A 22,857-nucleotide genomic window follows, 5' to 3' on the forward strand; every position below is an offset into this window, starting at 1 on the left:
TTGACTTTGGTGGTCGTACAGCAGATGTTGTAACACACCGTCTGCTGTAGGACTGCCAAAGCTGTGGTGCAGTTGCCTGCCAGATTAGGAGTTAAATCCTGGTCTGGCGGGTGGCGCTGTGGTGGTCTAAGGTGGAGGTCTGTTAAGCTCATTGAAGAGCCTCACATGCAGACTGCCTTTCTCAGAGTGCCCACTGCACCTTCCTGCATGGCTTCCTGCATGGTGGGACATACATGTCACACTGTGCTGGAACAGGGGTGCAAGCCCCCCACATGCCCTCCAGGCACTCCCTGGAGTGACAGGGAGCCCTGTTAGGGCCCCCTTTGTTGCTTCTCAGCCACCCTTTTCATGGCAGGCTCACCGCCATGAAAAGGGCAGTGGACAGACAACTCCTAATATGCTTGGCGGTGCCATAGCGCTACTGCCAGCATATTAGTGCTTCTGAACACTATGCGAACATCTGCTGGATCCTTGATCCACGGTGATCACAGCAGTCCTGTGGCGGTCCAATTACCACACTCCTAATTCTGCGGGCGAGCTCGCTGTGTGGCGGAGGTCAGACCACCACCACTGATTTGGCAGTCCAATGGACCACCAAACTTGCAATAAGGCCCTTCATCTCTGAAATCAAAGTCAAAATCATCAACAGGGCAAAGCAGCAAGCTGTATCAGAAAAGGGCTTCATAAGCCTGGGCACCTTCTCCAAGAGCTCCCACTACAATGCATTTATGCCACGGAAAAGCTTAGAGCAGGAGAAACTTTGATCTTTGGCAATGCACCTACGTCAGATCGGCTTGGCTCGTTGGTCTGGGTCCTCCAGAGGTTTTTGAAGCCAAAAAGTTTCTAAGACCCTGGTTTTTAGGTGGTGATAAGAGAAATACACTTTGAAACCAGCCAAGGGTCAAGGACTTTCGGGGCAGCAGTTTGGGGTCAAGACTTACTCCAGCAGCAGACAGCTGCTGGGTAAAGTGCAGGTCCAATTGGAACTGGCTACCTAAGCAGTTGCAGAAAAAGGCCATTGTAGCTTGCTGTGTTACTGTAGTTTAAACAAGTCAGCCTTCTGACACTTGAAGAAGACTTTTTTGCCCTGGGTGCAAGAGGAAGAGCAGGTCCAGTCATCTAGGCTCTTCTCAGGTTACACACAACATATCTAGTCCTCTACCACAGGTCCAGAAAGTGTTCAGAGGTGGGAACTGGGGATGCCACATTTATATCTGGTGCCAGCTTGTGGGTAGGGGAAACTCATACCAACTCCCTAACTGATGTGGTAAAAGTTGCCATGAGTATCCCTACCCACATTTGCAGCATTTTCGATGTGCCCTACTGTAAATAATCTCACAGTTCCACTCTGTACCTAAACCCTAGATGGTTTGTCCTGTGCAGGGCTCCTTTGCCCACTCCAGAGGTGTGGACAATTCTGGAGGCAGCTCCTCTCCCACTTGGATTGGTACAAGGCTAATGGGGTGAGGGGTTGATGACAAAGAAGGCCTGCCCATGTACCAGCTAATTTTAAGGGTCTGAGAAAAGGGTTTTTAGTCAAGTTCAAGGAAAAAGGGCGCACAGCTAAGTATTAGCGCAATACTATTTACCAATTCTTAGTAGACCGTGAGGTGCAAAAAGGGTGAGGGGATGAGCCCTATAACCCCTCCAGGTAACAGAAACCTATGCACACTCTAATTAATGAACAATGATGTCAGTGTAGACACTTGAGAAAATGGAGACAAAGCGTTACATTTGCAAACAAATAATTAATTTTCTTGGAATCAGTCTTTAGAAAAGGTGTCTGTAATGTTCAAGAGAACCAGCCGACATGTGTTTCGTCGCGTATGGGACAGTCTTCCCGCGACTCCTCAGGGCTAAAGAAAATTTGAGTGTCATAGGGAGAGTCGCTCCGTCGGTGGATTCTGTTTTCCCTGCCTGGTGAGACTTTGACTTCCTGCCGTGCTGCCTGACATTTGACGCGGATAGCCTGGGACCGCACGGGGAAGTTCCTGACTGAGAGGAGCCAGAGCGGGCGCCCAGAACTGCGAGGAACAGCATTCTCCTTTACATTCACAGCTGGTGCCACTTCCCGGGCGTGCCCCGCCCACATCCACCACCTCATTACTGCTCGCAGCAGTAGCCTGAACTGTGGATTCTGTTTTCCCTGCCTGGTGAGACTTTGACTCCCTGCCGTGCTGCCTGACATTTGACGCGGAGAGCCTGGGACCGCACGGGGAAGTTCCTGACTGAGAGGAGCCAGAGCGGGCGCCCGGGACTGCGAGGAACAGCATTCTCCTTTACATTCACAGCTGGTGCCTCTTCCCGGGCGTGCCCCGCCCACATCCACCACCTCATTACTGCTCGCAGCAGTAGCCTGAACTGTGGATTCTGTTTTCCCTGCCTGGTGAGACTTTGACTCCTTGCCGTGCTGCTTGACATTTGACGCGGAGAGCCTGGGATCGCACGGGGAAGTTCCTGACTGAGAGGAGCCAGAGCGGGCGCCCGGGACTGCGAGGACCAGCATTCTCCTTTACATTCACAGCTGGTGCCTCTTCCCGGGCGTGCCCCTCCCACATCCACCGTCTCATTACTGCTCGCAGCAGTAGCCTGAACTGTGGATTCTGTTTTCCCTGCCTGGTGAGACTTTGACTCCCTGCCGTGCTGCCTGACATTTGGCGCGGAGAGCCTGGGACCGCACGGGGAAGTTCCTGACTGAGAGGAGCCAGAGCGGGCGCCCGGGACTGCGAGGACCAGCATTCTCCTTTACATCCACAGCTGGTGCCTCTTCCCGGGCGTGCCCCGCCTATTTTTTGTTGTTGTACTTAATTGCAATCCCAACGCGCATTGCGGGACGCGCGCGGGACTCAGCCCGGGGCTAAGCCCGGGCCAAGGGCGGGCCCGTTGTAGCCCGTTAGAGACCGCTTAAGGCCGGGCCACCCCCCTAACATCTGTCTTTTGTGCTCGGTCCCCAACTAACTAACTAATACAGCTGCATGTACTAAATAGTTTTCGCTGTTTGCATTTGGTTATTTCTCACATAGACTCTGGTTAGTTACAGCTGTTGCGTGAACTATGTGTACTAGAGGCTCCAGAAGTAAAACAGCTGCAGGGGGGGTCCCCCAACTGGGCACTCTAGACCATTTTATTATAAGGGCCAATTCCTTTATAGACCAGGAAATTTCTTCAATGGAGCGCAGAGTGTCCCAAGACCTCGCATCGGCTAAAGATCCTCTATGGGCCACTTTGCTACAGCCAAAACTCCGGATCAATCAAAAGGCCTGGTTCCCCTAAAATCCCCTGCTACAACCAGTGTGGATATACATGCCCCTAGACAGAGTTTGCCCAATATAGTGGATCTATCAGTGTCGTACCAATCACTAGATTTACAACCAAGTACAGACCTCGAAAAAACCCCGGATATAGCAGCTATTAGCTTACCTGCTGACCTGAGCGCTAGCCAGCTGAAGGGCAGGAGGGAGGGAGCTATCCCTAAAAAAACCAAGCAAAAGAAATCAAGCGGGAGGGATAAACAATCTACAAAGTCCCCTAGGATACCTGTTCCAAACACGATTATAGACCATGATCCTTCTGGTAATATCCCCACAAATGAGGCTTCGTGTAGAGAGTCTTGAGCTCCCAGTTAATCCAGACAACATCAGTATCAGGGACGATGAGGTTAATATTTCACTCCTACCATGGATAGCAGGACTTTTTAAACATTACCTCACTCCCATTGAAACTAGACTAGCCCAAATTGAGAAACAGTTAGCTGACTTGTCTGTTGCTCAAAAAAAAACTAACACGCTGGGGAATCAAAAAATAGGGGGTACTAAATCCAACACTAATAAACCCATTGATCCCGTCACTAAAAAATCACAGGCACCAGTAGCCAATCCAAAACCAACGTCTATCTTGGTTCCTGCGAAGGGTACTGTGCCCGAACCCAAACCCTCTGTTACCATTCCCCGAGTGGGGCACACTCTAACTAGAGAACCCACAACGCAGCCAAATAAGAAGAATACTGAAGGAAGTCACTCTAGGAGAAGAGCTGTGAACCTGCCCCCGGAGGCAAGTCCCTACGTTGTAGTTATGACTGGGGTACCAGAACTGGGCGAGGCCGATGAGGAACCCAATTGGTCCTTAAAAAATAAAGTCCAACACTGGCTTAACATAAATCGGCCCCTACCATCTAACCGAGTAAGCAAGATTCTGACGGTTCGCAGGGTAACGTGGGTGGGCTATGAGCGAAAATCAGTCCAGGGTGACTGTATACTGGTTAATTTTGCGGACCCTTATACAGTTGACCATGTGTGTGCATGGAACACACAGGACACGTATGAGGGGATCGCAACTAGACGCCTTTCCTTTTATTATCCCCCAAGGAGTGGCCCGACACGTGTTCGGTATAATGATACTGACTGGCACACAGTAGGGCGCCCCTTGAGGGGTGGAGACTGGGGGACTTGGGGGGCACAGGGCTTAAGAGACCAGGTATACAGGGACACATGGGGCTGTTTCCCGACATCTAACAGATTTAGTTGCCTAGAGATGGTTGACTGACAGCCAAATCCCACTAATCCATCTGTGGATGAGAGGGTGGACCTCGTATCTCAAAGGGGTGGAGCTGACGAGTGCGATGAGCCGCCCACTGCTGGCGAGTCGCCCATAGTATCTCGGCTAACTAAGAAATCTACCCACAAAATTCCCAAGAGGAGTCCTACCCCCCTTGACAGGAATAGTCTGACGGCTAGTGAGGAATTAGCAGACCAAGGTTTAAGTAATACCACCAATATAGATCTCTCTGACAGGGGTTTCATTTCTATTGTCTCTTGGAATTTGGCGGGTCTGGCTAATAAACTGGACTAGAGATATCAATATAGGACTAGCTAGGTTGTGTTAGTGAGACTCAGGAGGTACATCTGTGGGCAAACCATTCGGTTTGGTCATGAAGCCCTCACACACCAACCTGGTTGGTGTCATGCTTCATCATCGGGCCCACCACAGTGACACCGAATGTGTCCCGGGTGTGCTGCGACTCCAGATTACTGAGGAGCTGGTATGCTTACTGAGTGTGCAGTGATTAGTGAGAAAGAACGTGAAAAGTTAAAAGCTATACAGGTGGTCCCAGTTCCCAAGGGTGAAAGGTAAATTTTAATATCTGGGCCCCTGTTAGCAAGATAAAAAGGCTTGTGGACGATGTGGAGTGTATTAAGAGCTCCTACGTCCTTTGTGGTCTACATGTTTCAGCCAGGCCTTTTGGTTAAAACTGGCTTTCCTCAGGACCAATGAGTATGTGTGGGTGACAATAAACTATATTAAGTGACTTGGTGTGTGGTAAAAAGTGTCGCACTCGCTAAGGTGCTGTACGTGTTAGAGGGGGATTCCCTCTGCTTTACTGTACATTGAACATAGAGACATTACAGACATACAAGGGAGAATCAGTGAGAATGGTATTTTAGAAAACACAACTTAAGGCCGACTTCTAGTGTGCGTGAGCGACCTAGAGCGGCAGATAACGTGGCCATGAGCGTCTTTCATGGCTGTAGTGAAATATGGCGGTAACGTTTTAAAACGCAGTGGCGGTGGTGGGCTACACAGCGAAACAAGCATAGCGTGAGGTACAGGTAAGTATGGTACATAATTCCTCACACTTGCTACTTGCTGTTAAAGCCTCATGGGTCACTTGGCAGGGAGGGGAAGAAGACCCTAAACATTGTAAAAGGCCAGAGTTAGGATAGTACCTGTGGAGAGAAAATGCTGCTTACCCAGAGCGTCGTGAAGATATCACTCGTTTACTCACGGTAATTCCGATCAGCGTGCTCCTGCGACCTATCGTCCTGCTCCAGTGTCCCGAGTGAAATTGCATAGCTCAGGCACGGGCTTAAATAGCTGGTTCAATTGATTGCACCTGGAAATGAGAGAGGAGGGTGCGGTCGCGCTGGCTCTGAGTGCGCGTGTGTAAGGAGACAGTGCCACTCGCGTCGCGCATGCGCGGAGGTCAGCGCGGCGCATGCGTGTACTGCAGACACGTACACACTGCGCATGCGCATTAGAGATGTTAAAGAAAAAGGCCATGGGACCGATTAATGATGGCCCGTGGTGGGTTAAAAGATGATAAAAAGCAACTGTTAAAGAGTTAAAAAAGGCAATTACAGAGTTGGGACAGACCACGAGTCTGAGCGTGGACAGGGATACAGACTTAATACTGTAAGCAGACAGGGAATGTTTATTTGGATAAAGCATTCCACGGAATGGAATCATTAAGCCCCTCAATGTGGGTAGAAAGGCGATAGATCCAACGTTGCTCCTTGGACAGTAGTGTTTTCTCATCGCAGTTGGATAGTGCGAATTGTTCAATGACTGTCCAGGAGAAGTCATTTGGGGTGTGATTTTGGGTGATGAAGTGTTGGGTCAGTTTGCTGATGTTTTTCCACAGCGCATTCTACTTCTATGTTCAGTCATTCTGGTTCTGACTTTCCTGGTGGTCATACCGATGTACCTCAAACCACAGCGACAGGTGATCAAGTATATTAGGTTGGATGAGTTACAGTTGGTAAATTGTCGTTGTGTCCAGGTTTTTCCGTTTTCCAAAGATAATGTCTTGGAAGGGGTGGTCAGGTGGCAGACGCTGCAATTGTAACATGGTTGGTGGCCTGTTTTTTCGGGTAGTCCCCATGCATTCAGAATTGTCTGGCCTGTTTGTTGTTTCTTTCTGGGTCTGGTGGATACCAGTTGGTCTTTCAGATTTTGCGCTCTTTTATATGCAAACCGAGGGGGATCCCAATTCCTGGTCCCTGAATTGATGATCTTCCAGTTCTTGCGGATTATGTTTGAGACCTGGTTTGAGGCGGTATTGTAAGTGGTGACACATGTCATAGTGGGCGTTTCTTGTGGTTTGACAAATGTTTCCAGAAGAGCCTCTCTGTTCTGGTTGCGTGCTCTTTTGCAAGATTTGGAAATGATTCTGGATGGATAACCCCGGTCTTCCAACTTGTGGACCAAGGCTTTTGACTGGTGTTTGAAATCCTGGAGGTTGCTGCAGTTCCGTCGTATACGCAGAAACTGCCCAAATGGTAAGTTCTCCCTCAGAGGTCTGGGGTGGAAACTGTCAAAACGCAGCAATGAGTTCCTGGATGTCGGTTTGTAGTGAGTGGTTGTGGTTAGGCCTCCCTGATCAGGTCTTATATTAAGGTCTAGAAAGGCTAGTTCAGTGGAGCTGCTAGTGCAGGTGAACTTTGCATATAAAAGAGCGCAAAATCTGAAAGACCAACTGGTATCCACCAGACCCAGAAAGAAACAACAAACAGGCCAGACAATTCTGAATGCATGGGGACTACCCGAAAAAACAGGCCACCAACCATGTTACAATTGCAGCGTCTGCCACCTGACCACCCCTTCCAAGACATTATCTTTGGAAAACGGAAAAACCTGGACACAACGACAATTTACCAACTGCAACTCATCCAACCTAATATACTTGATCACCTGTCGCTGTGGTTTGAGGTACATCGGTATGACCACCAGGAAAGTCAGAACCAGAATGACTGAACATAGAAGTACAATGCGCTGTGGAAAAAACATCAGCAAACTGACCCAACACTTCATCACCCAAAATCACACCCCAAATGACTTCTCCTGGACAGTCATTGAACAATTCGCACTATCCAACTGCGATGAGAAAACACTACTGTCCAAAGAGCAACGTTGGATCTATCGCCTTTCTACCCACATTGAGGGGCTTAATGATTCCATTCCGTGGAATGCTTTATCCAAATAAACATTCCCTGTCTGCTTACAGTATTAAGTCTGTATCCCTGTCCACGCTCAGACTCGTGGTCTGTCCCAACTCTGTAATTGCCTTTTTTAACTCTTTAACAGTTGCTTTTTATCATCTTTTAACCCACCACGGGCCATCATTAATCGGTCCCATGGCCTTTTTCTTTAACATCTCTAATGCGCATGCGCAGTGTGTACGTGTCTGCAGTACACGCATGCGCCGCGCTGACCTCCGCGCATGCGCGACGCGAGTGGCACTGTCTCCTTACACACGCGCACTCAGAGCCAGCGCGACCGCACCCTCCTCTCTCATTTCCAGGTGCAATCAATTGAACCAGCTATTTAAGCCCGTGCCTGAGCTATGCAATTTCACTCGGGACACTGGAGCAGGACGATAGGTCGCAGGAGCACGCTGATCGGAATTACCGTGAGTAAACGATTGATATCTTCACGACGCTCTGGGTAAGCAGCATTTTCTCTCCACAGGTACTATCCTAACTCTGGCCTTTTACAATGTTTAGGGTCTTCTTCCCCTCCCTGCCAAGTGACCCATGAGGCTTTAACAGCAAGTAGCAAGTGTGAGGAATTATGTACCATACTTACCTGTACCTCACGCTATGCTTGTTTCGCTGTGTAGCCCACCACCGCCACTGCGTTTTAAAACTTTACCGCCATATTTCACTACAGCCATGAAAGACGCTCATGGCCACGTTATCTGCCGCTCTAGGTCGCTCACGCACACTAGAAGTCGGCCTTAAGTTGTGTTTTCTAAAATACCATTCTCACTGATTCTCCCTTGTATGTCTGTAATGTCTCTATGTTCAATGTACAGTAAAGCAGAGGGAATCCCCCTCTAACACGTACAGCACCTTAGCGAGTGCGACACTTTTTACCACACACCAAGTCACTTAATATAGTTTATTGTCACCCACACATACTCATTGGTCCTGAGGAAAGCCAGTTTTAACCAAAAGGCCTGGCTGAAACATGTAGACCACAAAGGACGTAGGAGCTCTTAATACACTCCACATCGTCCACAAGCCTTTTTATCTTGCTAACAGGGGCCCAGATATTAAAATTTACCTTTCACCCTTGGGAACTGGAACCACCTGTATAGCTTTTAACTTTTCACGTTCTTTCTCACTAATCACTGCACACTCAGTAAGCATACCAGCTCCTCAGTAATCTGGAGTCGCAGCACACCCGGGACACATTCGGTGTCACTGTGGTGGGCCCGATGATGAAGCATGACACCAACCAGGTTGGTGTGTGAGGGCTTCATGACCAAACCGAATGGTTTGCCCACAGATGTACCTCCTGAGTCTCACTAACACAACCTAGCTAGTCCTATATTGATATCTCTACATATAACCAGGGGACCCGGACTAGCTTACCTAGTCCCCTCTCTCCCTTTTGATTTGCTAATAAACTGGACTCCCAGGACTGGGGGCTATTTGTAGATTCATTTGACGTCTGCCTGTTCCAGGAGACATGGGCAAGAGAAGACCATAGGCGTGCAGGGTTCGACACTTTCTCAATTTGGGCGAATTGGAAGGGGAAGGGACGCCCGTCAGGTGGACTAGCTATCTGGGTGGGATCCCATTTGGGTTGTAAAGCAAGGGCTCTCACAACCAACTCCTCAGATGTCCAATGTGTACTCTTGGAATGGCCCAATGCCGTAAAACTGGCACTGATTAATGTTTATTCGAGACCAGTGGGCATAGCAAAAGTTTCTAGCGCCATCGAGGAACTATCATTGTTTTTGAGTACGATCCCTCAAGGTACTCCGTTTGTGGTTGGGGGTGATTTTAACTGTCAATTTGAACTGCTCCCATTATTTTTAGAAGGTGCGACCACTGAGGAGGATGACCAAAGGGGAATTCCTAAATTGGCTGGACCCCCAGTGAAGTCCCGGACACCTTTAGCGACGCAGATTATGTGCCTAACCTTAGCAAATTCTCTAAGGGAATGTAATGGTCGGGTTGGTGGGGATATTCCCCCTCAATCCACCTTTAATAAACCAGGGCACAATTCTCGCCTGGATTATATACTGGTGGAAACGTCCGAATGGGCCAGAATTGTAGACTTTAAGGTTTCCCCGCGGGATGATAGGGACCATAATGCGCTGAGTTTAAAAATTTCGGTCCCTGGTGTCACATCTTCCACGCAGGGAGGTGATGACACCATGAACCCGAATATGATTTTATCTAGTAATCGGCGTAGAGTCCGGTGGTCTAAAATCACAGGAAGTCCTATGGATCTCCAGAGGCTCTATGTAAGGACTGTTCCAGTCTTGCAAAAAGTCAAAAAACTCATTCACCAACTACCGTCAGAGGAGAGCCACAGAGATCTTGGTGCAACTCATTTGGAGTTGTGCAGTACATTAGCTGAGGTGCTAAATCTTCTCCAGAGGGTAAAGAAAGGGAAGGTGACGCGTGTCTCATGGTATAATGCTGCCTGTAGGAAGGCCAAAACCGACCTACTTGAGGCCATGAAGCAACCCGACAACATCTCACAGGTCAGAGCTAAGAGAAAGGAGTATAAATACCTTATCTCTAATGCAAAGATCGAATGGGATGAAGACAACTGGACAGACATGACGGCCGCTCTCAAGTTCCGAGACGCCTGGAAATTCTGGCAGATTGTCAAAAACGGTACGTCCGAACCCACTCCGGCAGTAGAGGCAAATATTGCACCTAGTGTATGGGAGGACCACTTTAGATCTCTGTATGCCCAAGTCACCACAGACCTCTCCGGTGACCAGGAAGGTTCGGTGGTAGGTATGAACCCTGCGCCATTTCCCGATACGGATAAATTTACCTTGGCAGAGGTTGGGGCAGCTATTGCTAGACTCGCTGCAGAAAAAGCCCCAGGGTTGGACAAACTCCCGGTGACCTATTTAAAAATGAACCGATGGTCTGGGTTCCCTACCTACAGGTCTTATACAACGCAATTCTTGGAGGAATGATGGTGCCTGTTACTTGGCTGGGGGCGGAGATTGTCCCCATCTTCAAGAAGGGTTCATCTCTGCTCCCAGTTAACTACAGGCCCATTAGTCTAATTTACGTCCCCCAAAAGATCTTTGCCAGGCTGATCCTGGATCGCCTCTTAGAGTGGATGCTAGACAACTCAGTTCTGAGCCCCTATCAAGCTGGGTTCAGGACCAAAGTATCCACCATAGATCAAATTTTTCGTCTTACCATCTTGTTCTGGAAAACGGTACAGTTGGAGGGTGGCAGCCTCTACACCGTATTCGTTGACCTACGAGCAGCTTTTGATCTTGTACCTCGTAGGAAACTTTGGTCAGTGCTCTCGGGCCTGGGGGTCCCGCAACATCTTTTAAACATGGTTGTAAGATTACACACTGACAACTATGCCCAGATCATGTATGGCAGGGAGGGAACATTGTCCAACAGATTCCCCGTTGGCAGGGGGGTAAGGCAGGGTTGTGTGCTTGCACCGACCCTGTTCTGCCTCTATGTCAATGGGGTAATCGCCCACTTGAATGGGGTTGAAAATAGCGATGCCCCTAAACTCGGAGGCAGCAAGGTGCCAGCAATTATGTTTGCAGGCGACACCCTGCTGCTCTCCAAGTCGCCAATGGGGATACAGCGAGTTCTCAATGGTTTCGAGGCATTTTATAAAGATCACGGCCTCGAGATCAATGCATTGAAGACAAAATACATGGTCCTAAATCCACCATCTAAAACTCGCTCCAACCCATATATTGGCGCCAATAGGCTTGAGAGGGTCCGAACCTTCGAGTACTTGGGGATTACCCTAAATGAAAAAATGTCGTGGGGGCACCAAAGGGAGAAGTCACAGCTAAAATTGGCCCAAATAGCAGGCGGTATCATCAAGCTTGTTACAAAAAATAAATCTTCTTCCAAGCCGGTGGGTCCCCCACTAGAGATCTACAGAGCACAGGCCAGGGGTGCTGTCATGTATGGAAGTGAACTCTGGGGCTACACGTGCAACCAAGATCTAGTAGCAATAGAGAATAAATTCATCAGACATCTCTAATCACTTCCCCCTAGCACTCCCCTGTTGCCAATAAGACTGGACTTGGGCTTGAGACCCCTTGACGAGGACATGGGACTATGGCCCTTAACATTTTGGCGCAGGATTTGGAGTGTACCTGAGCTAGTTAACTATAGGCAAGAACTCCAAGAAATTCTTACTTTACCAAATGTTGGGAAAATTCCCTGGTTAAAATACATAAAGACAGAATTAGAGAAACTAGCGTTACCCACTTTATGGTCTGATCCACTGTCATCATGCTCCCGGGTTTCGCAGAAACAGCTTATAAATTATTACCGGAAAAGCAAATTTGCTACACATCTGCAAAGATCAGGACTAGGAACTCTAACGACATTATTCTTAAATATTAAGGACATTTACAGGTTTGAAACTGCTCTAGATGCTATTTATCCAATTACTATCAGGAAATTGTACCTCCAATGGAGGTATGGCAGTTTGCCAATACGGGCCTATACCTGTAAATGGGCTGAATCTTCCCCGACCCTTTGCCCAGCCTGCAAATCTGAACAGGAAACTGATTTGCATATACTGTTTTTTTGCAAAGCATACGTGCAGGAGAGGAGGAAATGGATTGTCCCAGTGTGTAAACACCTAGGGTTCTCCCACTGCTTGCATGCTTATAGGGTCCTGAACACCGATTTGTCTGGGCATATAGTTTTTGCTTTAGCTAAATACTTGGGGATTTTTTGGGACAAGAGAAGACATTTTTTAGCTGGAGATGTGTGACATTTGGTAACATATAATTTTATAACATTGATAATGTTTGTACGTTAATAGTTGGGTTCTATTTCTATTCCCGTCTAATGATTTTATATGTTCCATGTTTTATTATACTCTACATTTTAACATTTTTAATTTTATTGTCTTGTAATTATGTACCTGTATCTTTTATGGCACTTGTTGCCGAAATAAAGATTTTTGATCATGATGATACTTACGACCCGACAGGGCCCTGGACTGTTGGCTAATATGGCGGTAGTTGGTATAATGCTGCTTGTAGGAAGGCCAAAACCGACCTACTTGAGGCCATGAAGCAACCCGACAACATCTCACAGGTCAGAGCTAAGAGAAAGGAGTATAAATACCTTATCTCTAATGCAAAGATCGAATGGGATGAAGACAACTGGACAGACATGACGGCCGCTCTCAAGTTCCGAGACGCCTGGAAATTCTGGCAGATTGTCAAAAACGGTACGTCCGAACCCACTCCGGCAGTAGAGGCAAATTTTGCACCTAGTGTATGGGAGGACCACTTTAGATCTCTGTATGCCCAAGTCACCAGAGACCTCTCCGGTGACCAGGAAGGTTCGGTGGTAGGTATGAACCCTGCGCCATTTCCCGATACGGATAAATTTACCTTGGCAGAGGTTGGGGCAGCTATTGCTATACTCGCTGCAGAAAAAGCCCCAGGGTTGGACAAACTCCCCGGTGACCTATTTAAAAATGAACCGATGGTCTGGGTTCCCTACCTACAGGTCTTATACAACGCAATTCTTGGAGGAATGATGGTGCCTGTTACTTGGCTGGGGGCGGAGATTGTCCCCATCTTCAAGAAGGGTTCATCTCTGCTCCCAGTTAACTACAGGCCCATTAGTCTAATTTACGTCCCCCAAAAGATCTTTGCCAGGCTGATCCTGGATCGCCTCTTAGAGTGGATGCTAGACAACTCAGTTCTGAGCCCCTATCAAGCTGGGTTCAGGACCAAAGTATCCACCATAGATCAAATTTTTCGTCTTACCATCTTGTTCTGGAAAACGGTACAGTTGGAGGGTGGCAGCCTCTACACCGTATTCGTTGACCTACGAGCAGCTTTTGATCTTGTACCTCGTAGGAAACTTTGGTCAGTGCTCTCGGGCCTGGGGGTCCCGCAACATCTTTTAAACATGGTTGTAAGACTACACACTGACAACTATGCCCAGATCATGTATGGCAGGGAGGGAACATTGTCCAACAGATTCCCCGTTGGCAGGGGGGTAAGGCAGGGTTGTGTGCTTGCACCGACCCTGTTCTGCCTCTATGTCAATGGGGTAATCGCCCACTTGAATGGGGTTGAAAATAGCGATGCCCCTAAACTCGGAGGCAGCAAGGTGCCAGCAATTATGTTTGCAGGCGACACCCTGCTGCTCTCCAAGTCGCCAATGGGGATACAGCGAGTTCTCAATGGTTTGGAGGCATTTTGTAAAGATCACGGCCTCAAGATCAATGCATTGAAGACAAAATACATGGTCCTCAATCCACCATCTAAAACTCGTTCCAACCCATATATTGGCCCCAATGGGCTTGAGAGGGTCCGAACCTTCGAGTACTTGGGGATTACCCTAAATGAAAAAATGTCGTTTGGGCACCAAAGGGAGAAGTCACAACTAAAACTGGCCCAAATATGTTATGTTATGTTATGTTATAAGCTGTTTTGTAACGCGCTCAATTACTACCGGAGTATCCTGGCGCAGTATACCGCTGGGGAACCCGTCCTGGCTTTCCCTGTGGGATGGTCCCTACTGGGAGTCCCCAAGGTGAAGCCAGGCATCCCCGGCGTTGATGGGGCCGTTGTGGAGATTAGGCAAGCTAATACCCAGAGTTGCCGAGTGGGACCCCTGGTTAGAGTAGGCACCGAGGCGAGAATTATCGAGTCCGCTGACCCTGGTCCACGACCCTGCCGCGTCGGGAATTGAACCCTGGTCCCGGGCCGACTCCTGCTACGGGTCTGCCGCCTCTAACCAGTGAGCCACACCACTGCCACAAATAGCAGGCGGAATCATCAAGCTTGTTACAAAAAATAAATCTTCTTCCAAGCCGGTGGGTCCCCCACTAGAGATCTACAGAGCACAGGCCAGGGGTGCTGTCATGTATGGAAGTGAACTCTGGGGCTACACGTGCAACCAAGATCTAGTATCAATAGAGAATAAATTCATCAGACCTCTCTTATCACTTCCCCCTAGCACTCCCCTGTTGCCAATGAGACTGGACTTGGGCTTGAGACCCCTTGACGAGGACATGGGACTACGGCCCTTAACATTTTGGCGCAGGATTTGGAGTGTACCTGAGCTAGTTAACTATAGGCAAGAACTCCAAGAAATTCTTACTTTACCAAATGTTGGGAAATTCCCCTGGTTAAAATACATAAAGACAGAATTAGAGAAACTAGGGTTACCCACTTTATGGTCTGATCCACTGTCATCATGCTCCCGGGTTTCGCAGAAACAGCTTATAAATTATTACCGGAAAAGCAAATTTGCTACACATCTGCAAAGATCAGGCCTAGGAACTCTAACGACATCATTCTTAAATATTAAGGACATTTACAGGTTTGAAACTGCTCTAGATGCTATTTATCCAATTACTATCAGGAAATTGTACCTCCAATAGAGTTATGGCAGTTTGCCAATATGGGCCTATACCTGTAAATGGGCTGAATCTTCCCCGACCCTTTGCCCAGCCTGCAAATCTGAACAGGAAACTGATTTGCATATACTGTTTTTTTGCAAAGCATACGTGCAGGAGAGGAGGAAATGGATTGTCCCAGTGTGTAAACACCTAGGGTTCTCCCACTGCTTGGATGCTTATAGGGTCCTGAAGACAGATTTGTCTGGGCATATAGTTTTTGCTTTAGCTAAATACTTGGGGATTTTTTGGGATAAGAGAAGACATTTTTTAGCTGGAGATGTGTGACATTTGGTAACATATAATTTTATAACATTGATAATGTTTGTACATTAATAGTTGGGTTCTATTTCTATTCCCGTCTAATGATTTTATATGTTCCATGTTTTATTATACTCTACATTTTAACATTTTTAATTTTATTGTCTTGTAATTATTTACCTGTATCCTTTATGGCACTTGTTGCCGAAATAAAGATTTTTGATCATGATGATACTTCCGACCCGACAGGGCCCTGGACTGTTGGCTAATATGGCGGTAGTTGGAGATTTCTATCAAGTGTCATATCCGTAGTGCGAGATATAGTAAGGTAAACCAATGAAGGTGGTACACGGAACAAAGAGCTGTTGTACAGATGCACCCATCTGACGACCTAAGGCAGCTCCTTCTGAAGGCTTACTGATTCAACTTCATCGCCCAAACTCCATGGAGACACACACATCTAATTGTATAAATTCTCTACAACCCTACATCCAATGCGTTTTGGAGTGTCCCACGTCATTGATTCACCTTACTATATCTCGCACTACGGATATGACACGATAGAAATCTCCAACTACCGCCATATTAGCCAACAGTCCAGGGCCCTGTCGGGTCGGAAGTATCACCGACGGAGCGACTCTCCCTATGACACTTCAATTTTCTTTAGCCCTGAGGAGTCGCGGGAAGACTGTCCCATACGCGACAAAACATGTGTCGGCTGGTTCTCTTGAACATTAAAGACACCTTTTCTAACTACTGATGCCAAGAAAACTAATTATTTGTTTGCAAATGTAATGCTTTGTCTCCATTGTCTCAAGTGTCTACACTGACATCACTGTTCATTAATTAAAGTGTGCATAGGTTTCTGTTATTTACATGTGCCAGCTAATATTTGCCTGTGGCAGGGTAGGCCTCCTTGAAGTTAATCAAATTCGGGCTGCAGCCCAGATTGTCATCTGCCAGAGAAGCAGACACACCTGCCACACCCAAGGCCTTTGCCCTGCTCTGAGAGCAGTTTTCACACCTCTTTAAGGGGGGTATTCAGCTATCATGTGGCAGTTGGAATCCATACTAATTGGCCCCAGAGGATTTAGGCAGGGAAATGATAGCTTTGAAAAAGTACCTTTTCCAAAATATTTATTACAAACCCAACATCACCAGTGAATTGGGCATGTAATAAATATTTCAAGTAGTTCAGGAATAAAATATTTATGCGTTTCCTAGCTGGAGATAACATTACTAAATGTAATCCCAATAATTTCCTATGAAACAGCTAATTCAGCTACAGTGAAAATATATTTTAGGGGCCTTTTCAATGTAAGGACATGTTAAACATTAAATGTTTACATGTCCTCCTTTTAAATACCACGCACCCTGCCTTCGGGGAAATAAGGCCTACTTAGGGGTGACTTATTGATATTTAAAATAAATGTTTAGGCCTGTCAAATGAGTTTATTTGGGCATGTGAAATTTACAGTCTAACACATGCACAGCCAGGCTAGAAATGGTTGGGTGGTCAATGCAGTGGGTAGCACATTGGGTGGTGCATTACACTACTGACATTTAACGTATAGGCCCTGAGAACCATTTGTACCTTATACTTGGGACTTATAGGTAAGTTAAATATAGCGATTTCATCATGTTGAAGGGGGGGGGGCACAGGCAATTTATCATTAGCTAGCAGAGATAAAGTGCACAGAATTCTACAGCCAGCAAAAACATGGTAGAAAAGGCAGAAACTCCAGGGTAATCCTGCAGGGAGGGCAATGTTCCTACAGTCTGCATGTACTTGTGTCTGCAGCTGTACACCTGCATGAAGTCCTGTCAATGCAAGAAAGCAGTGTCATATGCTGGGAGTACATTGGGAACTATTGCATTGATACCTTACACTTGGAAACTTCACCATTGAAATTGCAATCCCAATACAATTACAAGTTACCAAACTACTAGTAGCCACCCTCCAGTGATCACAGGTGATCCCACCCACTACTTAAGGAAGATAGCTTCTGAAGGGAGAAGGTCCCTGAGACAAAGGAAGAAAGAGATAGGATATTTAACTAGAGGTCAGCATGTATCACTTTTCTCAGTATCACAGAAAGGGCACACTAGCCCTGTTTTCCATTTAATTAGGTACGCTGAGCGGAAACAGGCACAGTGCGCCTTATTATTGACAATGTGCTGTATTTAGGCAGCGATTAACTTGCGGTGCCCAGGGGGCAGCATATCAGTGAAAGACAAACCAATTGATTATAGCAAGCATCCACCTTCCACAGTACAGGAGGCACTTGGCCTCAACTTCAAGGGCGACAGAGAACCCCCTGCAGGAGGATGCAGTGACTGACTGCAACCACCTGCAGGGTGATGTCCGGGACCTCTAGGGGACTCCCTTTCCTCCTTCAGAGAGCACCCTTGGAAGTGCATTGACTGTGTGTCACCTCTTTGTGGCACTGTCAGTGCATCTCCTGATGGTTTCTTTGCATCTGTGTCCACGTTCGAACTTCATCAAGCGTAGAGAAAGAGAAGAACAGATTAACTAACATTTGCTGCAGTACAATGCAACAAGACAACTTGATGCTCTGCATCAAATGTAGAGAGCAGGAATGTGCCATATTTACTAAGATATGACACTTTCCTGCTCTCTCTCTCTGCGCTGACTTATTGAGTGCAGGGTGCCTGCGTTACAGGCAGGAATCTTTTTCTGCTGAAAGGCTTACCTTCCTGCACAAAAACAATTCCTATAGGCATTTCCCTCTTTCTATGTGTGCTTCTGAAGGAACACACATGGAAATGGGAAATAACAAGGATTCATTAATATATTTCTCCTTGTTACACCTCTGTTGGGGTGGCTTACCATTTTGATGCATTCTCAGGGTTACTATTCTTAGTAAATCAGGAAAGGCACCAATATTCGTGAGTAGACGTGTGGGAACAGCCACACTCCACATGTGGAACGCTTTCCCAACACTGAGTAATGCACGGCAATGAATTGAGCTGCCTTACGTTACTCTTGGTTTAATAATCCACGCAGTAGCTTTGCGTGACTTAGAAAATATGACTTAAGGGCTTGTAGTGCCTTCAAGATGCAAGGACAACACAAGTCCTTAGTAATTTTGGGCCAAAGTATTTTACTCATTAGCATGGGGCTGCGCCCCAAGCAAATGAAGGAATCCCCCTTTTGCATAGGGCCAGAGCTATAAGTGCACAGATGCTATCTGTGTAACAGAAGAATCTGTGCAAACGCTGCGGCTCCTTCTGTACTACTAACATGTCCCAGGATTTGGAAAGCGAGCTTACATGCCCATTGTGCCCCCGGGGCACTTTCCGTAGTACGGTCAATGTAATTGATCTTCTGTACGATATATAACAAATCTGCAGGGTTTGGCCTTTATTCATACAGCTAATAAAGGTTGTCAAAAAGCGCATGTACATTTTTTCCATTTTAGTTTTCACAGAAACCATTATCTGAAATTCTTTTAAAAGTAAAGGGATAGACATTGTTTTACATGCAAGGTCTAGTGCCATATTTTACTTTACAATGTAGGAGCTATAACAATGACTGTGAAAAGACTAGGAATAGGAGTAGAGATAACCTTGCCCGAGGGGCTCAGTTCTTTCCTCTTGCTAGCATGAAAATTCCTGTGGGTGGAGGGAGGATTGAAGAGTCATAAGTGAAGATGGATCATGATGCCTCCTCTCAAAGAGGAAGTCGATTCACTCCGCACATTCAGGGGTGGTCTGCTGACGGGAAAGGAAAGTAGTGAGCTGCTCATTTCTCTCTGCAGCAATGAGACAAACCTTACTAAAAAGACAACGTTGGAGAGTATTGTAGCTCATTTTGTACTCTACTGACATCCAAAATGTGATATATGACTATACAGTCACATATAATATCAACTGTGCACAAAATATTGCAGAAACCCAATGTAAAACAGAGACTAGTCTATGAGAGGGATGCAGAGGAGCATTAGTGAACGGCAGCTAAAAACTACTTCACCATTTTGCTGGTGGAAAATTAAATATATTTTACATGAAGCAAAAGTAATGAGTTTTTCATTAGGAATATCAAGATCAGCTTTTCACTTTACCCTTTCCCACACTTACACCATTTCTATTCATTTAAATTTTGCGACAGCAATGGGCAGGTGAGTTAATATCTAACAACAGATCTGGCTTTAATGTACCAACACACATTTTTTATTTCCTAAGTTTATGATGCTTCATTGCGCTGCAAAATTGGAGTACAGAACAATTATTGGCAGAGCCAATAGGTCTCACCTGCTCGACAGCTGTTGGCTTTGCCAATGTATTTACCGGGAAACAACCTTTACAACGCAACTTTTACAACGCACTACCATTACAACGAAACTTTTACAACGCAACATCCATTACATCGCATGCCATTACAACGTAACCATTAGAACACATGACACTACAACGCATACCATTACAAAGCATGTCATTACAACGCAGTCATTACAACGCATACCTTTACAACGCATACCATTACCATCCAACACTTACCCTACTGTTGCACCCCCTGGAGTTAGAATAGTAATCTTTACCCCTACACTATCCAACACTTACCCTACTGTTGCACCCCCTGGAGTTAGAATAGTAATTTTTACCCCTATACTATCCAATACTTACCATACATGCAATGTAATGTTATGCGTTGTAATGGTATGCGTTGTAAAGGTAGTATGCGTTGTAATGGAATGCGCTGTAAAGGTAGTTTTTAAAAATTTATTGTAATGGCATGCGTTGTAATGGAATGCGTTGTAATGTATGTTGCATTGTAAAAAATGCGTTATAAAGGTATGCGTTGTAAAAGTATGCGTTCTAACGTCATACAACCGTATTTACCCATGTTACAGAGCATCGTGCTTGCTGTGCAGCATTGCTAAACGTTTGCGAGCACTGGCTGCCTCATAGCTTTTTTTCTTATTGTTAGCGGGGTTGGGCAACATGGACAAAGAGATGGAGAGTAGGAGGGAGCAGGTAACCTGGCCAACAGTCGGGACGGAACAAACAACACAGACAATGAGAGTAAAAAAAGTGCTATGATGCGGCTAACGCTGGCGACGTCAAAGTACTTTTTGTCTTATGGCTGGTGGGGGTGCAACCCAGACAGCAGCATGGTGTGAGGCTGGTGGATGGGATGGAAGTAGCAACATGGACAACAGAAAGATGGGTACAGGAGTGAAGAAGCAACACAGACAAGGAGTTGGGTGATGGTAGAGAAGAAGCACCACAACAGCTGGAGAGTGGGAGGAGGGAAGGAAGAGGCAGCACAGACAACGGGGTGGGAGAGAAGAAGCAACAGGGACAAGGGATTCAGGAGGAAAGAAGCAACATTGAAAATGAGAATGACGAAAAAAGAAGAAGCAACACGGACAACGAGGAAGAAGAAAGATAAACAGTACCTGACTCACAGCACAAGTAGCAGCATAACACTAATCAAAATGAAGCAATCAATACCTTGCTCCACACAAAAGCAAATGAAGTGAAACTGGCACACGCTGGCCAATTAGGAGGTACACTGAAAAGTGACAATGAAGCCGTCGAATGGGCGGATCCAAGCCCTTTGTATGAAACAAAATATTGTAGTAAACAATATCTCATATCGCATATGCGCGCTGTCTTAGACGAGACCTAAAAATGGCACATACTTAGGAGCCATGAAAGGGGCAAGTTGTATTGAGACATGGCACAAATAGTGTCTGCACATGTGCATACCTGAGTTTGCAAGCATTACTACGTTGAAGTCAGACCTATTCAAGAGGTAGTAGGATATGCATATGAAATCCTGAGAAAACAGAGAACAGGAACAGTATGTGCAGCAGGAGCACAACATTACTTCTATGAATGAATGAATGAATGAATGAATGAATGAATGAATGAATAATGAATGAATAAGATATTTATTGAGCGCACTGTGGCCAAGCGGCTTCCTGGCGCTGGGAGCTCTAAACAACAGAGACAGACAGGGCCGAGGAAGTTAGCAGATGTAGGCCTGGGAAAACAAGAAGGTTTTGAGCGCTTTGCGAAAGTGTGAAAAGATGGGGATTGAACGCATAGATAGAGGGAGGGAGTTCCAGAACCGGGGGGCAATCACAGAAAATCTTGTACCACCAGTGCGGGATTTGCGAAAACGAGGAACAGTGAGGAGGGCGGAAGTAGATGAGCGGACGGTACGGGCAGGGGTATGAGTGGAGATCAGGGTATTGATGAATGCCGGAGCAGAGCGATCAACAGCCCGGAAAACTAGGCATCCTAGTTTAAATAGGGATCTCTGCAAAACAGGTAACCAATGAAGTGATTTAAGGACAGGAATGATGTGGTGGGTTTTGGGAAAATGAAAAATGAGACGGGCAGCCTGATTCTGGATTGCTTGAAGACGGCGAGTTTCGTAGGCGGGGATGCCCACGAACAAGCTGTTTCCATAATCAAGGCGGGAGGTAATGAGGGCCGAAATGATAATTTTACGGGATTCGGGGGGAAAAAAACGGGAGATTTTTCGGATCAAGCGGAGGGAGAGGAAGCAGGAGGACACTACAGAGCTAACCTGTGCATGCATTGACAGGTCCTGGCTGACCTTGATGCCCAGCGTTTTAACAGAGGAAATCGGAGTAGGAGGGGGGCCAAGGATGGGGGGCCAGAAAGCAGAAGACCATGGACTGGATGAGCCACCAGTCAAGACGAGCTCAGTCTTGTCCGGATTGAGCTTGAGATGATTGGCGCTCATCCAGCCAGAAATAAAGACCAGAGTGGAACGGAAAAATGAAAGGGAGTGAGAAGAGGAGGTCATCTGCGTAGATGTACACAGAGACCCCCAGATCAAGAAGAGAAACAATGAGGGGACGAATATAGAGGTTAAAAAGAAGAGGAGAGAGAGAGGAGCCTTGAGGAACCCCACAGGACACCGGAAGGGGGGGAGCGGAGAAGCCAGAAAGGTGAACGGCTTCTGAGCGTCCTGTTAGAAAGGACGTGATCCAGGAGAGAGCAGAGCCCCGAATGCCTTGCTGCGCCGACACGGTCAAGTAAGATGGTATGATCAACCGTGTCGAACGCAGCGGACAAATCGAGGAGAACCAGAGCTTGAGGAGAGTTGGTATCGGCCTTAGCTTTCAACTCATCAAGGACCGCAAGCACCACTGACTCCGTAGAGTGGCCCGAGCGGAAGCCCGCTTGATGGGAAGCAAGGAGATGGTTCTGCTCGATGTAGGAAGAAAGACAAGAGGTGACATGGCTTTCAAGAATTTTTGCAAGATAGGGTAGGAGAGAAATGGGTCTGAAATTAGAAAGAAGAGAAGAATCAAGACCAGGTTTTTTGAGAATAGGAAAAACAATCGCAGATTTAAATGTATGTTTAAACATACCAAAAAGATAGGCAATGCCATAGACAACACATGTTTT

Source organism: Lissotriton helveticus, chromosome 2_1, assembly GCF_964261635.1.
Source record: "Lissotriton helveticus chromosome 2_1, aLisHel1.1, whole genome shotgun sequence".
NCBI classification, from domain to species: Eukaryota; Metazoa; Chordata; class Amphibia; order Caudata; family Salamandridae; genus Lissotriton; species Lissotriton helveticus.